The sequence below is a fragment of the Trichogramma pretiosum genome, unplaced genomic scaffold, assembly GCF_000599845.2.
Source record: "Trichogramma pretiosum strain Unisexual culture from Peru unplaced genomic scaffold, Tpre_2.0 scaffold28, whole genome shotgun sequence".
In the NCBI taxonomy this organism is placed as follows: Eukaryota; Metazoa; Arthropoda; class Insecta; order Hymenoptera; family Trichogrammatidae; genus Trichogramma; species Trichogramma pretiosum.
The window spans coordinates 644,039-650,418 of NW_019641710.1; positions in this window are offsets into that span (position 1 = coordinate 644,039).

Sequence of the window (6,380 nt, forward strand, 5' to 3'; positions counted from 1 at the left end):
GAGGGTAGATAGCCGAGCAAACTATACTGTCACGCAATTTTACATACACACATAGGACACAGGTACGAATTGTGAATGCGATCGCGAGCTGCTACGATATCCGATGCTGGAGCAGCCGTAGCAGCCGTCGTCTCGGCTCCCCGAAGGTATTGGCGCGCTCGCGAGCGAGAGCCTTGAACTGTGCACTGGATCATATAAGCTCGCGCATACACCAATTGCGGCGCGCGAGGACATTGTTGCTACTGCCGCTCGTTTCTTTCGGTTATAGCATGCATGATATCATCTATTCAGTTTATAAAACAAAAGCTGCTGAATTATACACGCGGACGATGCATCCTTGTTATCGCGTGTATCGCGCGCCTTTGCATATGTGCACCGACTCGCTTTTTTTTTCTAATACACGTTCGTATGAAACAATCGAGTTTATACGCCAACGCAAAAAACCTTATCATTGATAAAGCTCGAAACAATGAGCTTTTTTCGTTCGAGGACTCGCCCAAAGAGTTAGTTTGAGTTTACAATTTAGTTTGTCGGTTCTATATGGCGAGATTGTTGATCGATAAATAAATTTAGTCAAAAATCTCGATATTATGCATCGTTGATCCTTTGAGGTGCTTTAATTGGGATAAGTTTAAACTCCGCACGCCTACAGCTCGTTCAAGAAACCGCAGGTAATAAACCCTTTGAAGAAAGCTTTGATGAATAATTGAGATGCTATACTATTGCTGGTGGCCTCGGTAGCTTTCTTTATCCACTAGATGCACGTTGATTTACTTTACACTTGAAACACCTACACACAGCGACTGGTGTCGACTCGATAAAAGCTGAAATTTTCAATATGAAAAAAATGCGACAAAGCATCGTGACAACAAAGTCAATTTTGCTTCGTATTTTTATCAAGGCGCGCGGAAGAAGTGCAATTTTCATTATTCTCTCAGTTAATTTCTATGAATACACGCACGCGTCTCTCTGATAAACACACAATCACGTTTTCTCAATGTTATTCGAAAATCATAGCTTGCGCATGAATATTACAGAATGCCGTGGATATACGTGTACGCACACGCGTCGCAAAGGTTCCGCATAATATTATGACAGCGAGATATTCCAGCTCTCTCTCTCTCTCTCGCTCACGTAGTCACGAAGAGCGGGGCATATAGTTATAGACATCACATCGCATACATTATCATAAAACGATGATCCTCTCTCGCGTATCGCATCTCCCGCTAGCTCGTCACGTCGAGCGTAATAATAATCGAGTCCCGAGTCCAATTGTATCCGCTGCAGTTATACACTGCCTGGCGCACCATGATCCGACGCGTGCGTGAGTTTGTCGAGTGTCGCGACGACGACGGCGATGACGATGATGCTTCGCTTTTAGCCGCGTATATAGCGACCATCGAGACACGAGTCGCACGAGGACACGCTAATATACCGATTGATCATCTGCGCCGTGTATTTTTGCGCGTATACGTAATGTACGAACTATTACTTTGCGAATAGTGTATTTCTGTATCGATACAAGCACAAGAGCGACGACGAGAAAAAACGTTTACGAAAATACGAATTAGACTAATTTTCGTTTTCCATTTCTACGCAATCGAAGCGAGAAAACGTTTTTTCCTTTACGTAATCGGCTTCTCAGTCAGCCGACGCAGAGACAGTCGCGAGGATCCGCGTGTGTAACGCTGCTGCGCGCCGAGCTTATTTATATCTCTCGAGCTTATTTATCGCTGGAAATTTCGCAGCTATAGCTACGTCTATATGGATGCGCGAACCTGCGTGGGTTGTTTTCCCGCTCGAGCGAGGCGTATACGCGTACAACCGATCTGCATTATAAGTCGAGACGCGCGTGTCGATGCAATTTGTACACGTATATAATAATCATGCAAGAGCGCGCGATTGCGTCGAGCGAGGGAGGAAATTCGCAAAAATAAAACGCAGCTACACCGCAGTGGCTGCGATATCCTTTATTTACTCAAAGTAATTACATTAAAAAGGCAGCGGAGGCGGTTGTACGCGGTACATGCCACGCGCAGCTCATGAAAAACTTTTCAAATGCAATTCGAGAAGAGACGCGATGCTTTATATTATATACACCGAAACAATGGCATAATCGTATACTTTCGGTTGCGCAAGTCCTTTTTCCTCGATGAAAGCTTTCTCGCGTATACACGTCTCGCGCATAGAGTGCGGCACACACACGCACACGAGCTTCTGTGTACTACCAATATACCTATGTATTGCGCAGCGCAACCCTGAAATTTCATTATGTTTCCAATCTTATTGTTGTACGGCGCGCGCAACGTATATATACATAGGAGCTCGATGCACATCGCTGCAGCTGTCACGTGTATTTTTTATATACACATAATATACGAGAAAAAGAGAAAGAAGCAGAGACGCAGAGAGGGTAAGAGGGTGAGGAAAAAATCTCGCCTCCAGGCTGTCGCAGGCAGCTGCGGCTATATAGGGTTAAAGTATAACTTTTCTTGACATTGAAACGCTAAAAAAGACTTGCGAGCTTCGTGACCCGTGAACTTTTTTACACGTTGCGGCGCGGAGACTTTTGAGGTCGCGCGCGCGCCGTGAGAGAGAGAGAGAGAGAGATGCGAGTTGACATCGACGCGAACAAAAACTTTTATAAATATGTACGCGTTAAAGTATCGATGCTCTGGTGGACTTTTTTTCATCGACACCCGGCTCGAGATCTAGTCCCAATATATATCCGCCTTTTTTTTATATTCATGTGCGTGGAAAAAGATACAACACACTTGAACGATTTCGCTCGAATGTCTTGGTGTGTGTGTGTGTGTGTGTATACGGGTCGCAATTCGTTCGATCGAGATAACACGAGACTGGCGAGGAGAATTGCCATCTCCGAAGGCTCGACGAGCCGGAGAAATCTCCCGAGCGAACGGCACCGATAAAACAAAGTTCATCCAGTATTTTCTCTCGCGCCTCGGCTCTCTTTCTCTCTCGCCGCGTACATCAGCTACGGAATAAAGTAAGGAAACGGCGAGAAGGTTTCGTATTTGCAGCTATTATTCATTCGCTGCGGCTTTCGGTTATTTTTCCTCATTTCCCGGTCGTTGGACTTTTGCTGGCATGGAGCAGCTCCACGACTCGGTTCGTCGACCCCCTACGCCCAATTTCGTGCAACGAAAATCCGCAACGATCCTGGTATCGGCTCGACTCGGCTCTCGGCCGCCTACGCGTAAATAAAACGCGATCGTAACGCGGGCTCCATCGCATTAACGCGAGAGCACGTGCGTAGTACGCGAGCTCGAATATATATTGTGATCGAGCCTGGCCGGCCGCGCGTCACTCGAGCGAGCTCCAGCTAGCTGCGCGTGTATATAAATTCGTGTGTACGTCGGTATATAGGTATCCGTGTATGTGTTTGTACACAAACGAGGCGAGTACTTTTGAGCGGGCGTAAACGCGCTGACGCACAATAATAGCAATAATTATATTTGTACGTACGCGCGCGCGCGATTGCTGCTACATATGTTTAATATGATGCTGAGAGCACGTCACAGAGTCCGACGGGCAGCTATGCTCGGCCTGTAACAGCTTCGCTGCGGCATCCACTCGGCCCATTATAATATGCGTGCACATACTACGCGCATTTCTACCCCATCTCCCACGCACGTAATGCTCGCTCGGTTTGGCGCTAATTAATTTCACGCCCGATATAATGCGAGCCGAAGTTCGACTGGCAACTTTTCGAGGAATGTCCACCCACGCGCGCGATTGCGTTCAAACGTGCATTATGTGTGGCGCCGTGCGGCTCGTCTGCTGCGTAATTCGCAACAGGTATAAATCCTTCGAGCTCGTCGCCCGCAGATCGGGATACATATTGAGCCGTCTCGATAGGCAAATCCCGGTATCGTTCGTGAGAGGCAATATCGTCCCTTTCTGACAATCCTCCACCCCCGTCGACCTGGTCTGTGTATTTACGCGCGTGCAAAGCAAACAAACACTTTTCTCGCGAAATAAGTTGCTTCATTTGCATACGTCGGCACAAGGATGCTCCTCTGCAGCTTGGAATGAAAATTGCGATCGTCGTTTGAGCTCTTAGACGCATTTAAATCACCTTAGCAATTTCACTGCTGCTGTTGCGGCTTTTGTTAATATTTATCGTACGCATTCGTGACGTCACCTATTATAAGGTTATACAGCGACTCTCTTGCAATATAAACCGACCAACTTGGTGTATTTACATACGTTAGGGCGAGCTATTTAAGCCTGGCAAGAAACTGAGTTGTTTGCCCCCGTATACTAGAGAGCATATAGCGCCTGCTGCTGCAAGTACAAAGGCCACAAAGTTTGCTAAAAGTCACCACAGAAATTTTAGGATCCCTCTCGCTCTGTATGTGTGTGTGTGTGTGTGAGTGTGTGTGGGAGTGTGCTAGCTAGCTAAGCTCGACACTGCGAATACATAATAGATAAAAAGCCCCGAGCGTTTATTTTCCAGCCACGGTAGCGAGGTCTCCGTGTGCTGAAGCAGACTTTCGAGTTTTTTCTCTCGCTGACGGCGGTGCGTCGCCCACGCCACGGCGCAAGTCTCCCGCGAGCTTACAGCTTATATAGATATTTTCAAGCAAGACTCTTACGGATAATTGCAACGAAAAACTAATCCTGAGATATTACGTTCGTGATGCGCAGTTGAACGATCGTTAAGTGAATGAAGTATACGCGAGGGAGTTTTGCAAATTAAAAATATAACGGAGTGCTGACTTTTTTTTCACTTTTGACGGTTCACCGTCAGTACCCGAGACATGATCATCGCGAATTAATGACTTTGGGCGGTGCGAGCTTGCGTCGTAAATGATATACATCGATCCTTCATTGATATTGCGCTTGAAGAGCACGAGAGAGTATTGTACATATGCAAATCATGAAGATCAAGCTGCAACTCGAGCTTTTTGGCCAGGTTAAAAATATTTTCATTTGTTCCTGAAAATTCGTAAAGAACAAGCGTGATATTCACGTGACTCAGTGTGTACCTATAGTCGAAGCGCGAAGCCGAGGAAGAAGTAACGAGATAACGATGCGCGTCCTTCGGAGCTTATTAGCCGCAATCTCCGCCAGCTCAGCTGACGCTCGGCACACGTGAAAACCTTGAGGTGAAACTTCTTCATTTCCCACCCTCCCTCTCTCTCTCTCTCTCTCTCTCTCCCTTTCTCTGCCTCGGTGCGAATATAATCACTCGTGTATGCGAGAATACACACTTATTTATATGAATATCGCAGAAGCCTGCTCCCTCGATAATACGGCAGCTCTATACTTTGTGCGTAATAATTTACTTCGTATACGCCTGAGATATTATACAATGGTGAAAATTCAAAGCAAATGTAATATTGAGAGGATCGAGCGGAACTCTCGAAGTCGTTCGAGCGAATGGAAATTTCGAGCGTAAAACTAAGCTCGAAGCCTCGGGGGACGATACTTTTACGACGAGGATTTTAATCCAGGCAGTATCCATGCCACGCTCTATTTGGCAGCTCGCTCCTACCTAATGAATAAGCTACGGAAAATTAAATGAAAGCGAGAGTATCCGAAGCTGCGAATGATTATGCTTCTATACAACGTGCTGCATAACAGATCGGAATGTCAAAGTGCCTGGCTGGAAGGTATGTCGAGTATCCGTGCTCGAGACTCGCGAGAAGCAGCACTCCAGCTGCTCGTCGACGACTGACTACTCGTACCGCGTAAAGGGCCAAGAAGTCTTCATTTTTTTTTTATCTATCGGATGCGATCGCGAATCAGGGAAATCCGAAAAAGAAAAAAGCTCCTTTGCCAACTGGTCTAATAGATGCAGTTCGCAGCTATATTGGCTCGCTACCTGCTAGTGTGTATATAGTATAGCACATACACATATCGATGCTGCGACTATTGGATCGTCGGGTCGCAACTCGCTTTTGGAAGGAAAATTCGAGCTTGCGGAGCTGTGCCGAGCGATATATAGGACGGCCTGCGCAACTGTGCCTGCAAAGCGCCGACACGGACCGAAAGCTCGGCAATGGATGCTGCGAGCTTGTGTGTACGTATACGAAAGCGAGAGCCAGTGCAGCAGTTGCGAGCGCCGATGTGAAAGTAAAAGGACCAAGTGCCATGTGCCTGTGCCACGTCTGTGAGTTTGCCAGTGCTTATGTGTGTGCACAGCTCCAGTGTAGCGACGTATAGAAATAACCTCGCTAAAATAGAGAACCAAGAGAATGTGTGTGCGCGCGCGCGTGTGTGTATGTGAGAGAGAGAGAGAGAAAGAGAGAGATAGTCGATCAGCAGCGCGCTTGCGCCCCATTTTGCTCTGGAGAAAGAGAGCACGCAGCCTCCAGCAGTAGCAGCAACAACCACCACCTCTCTACTACCAC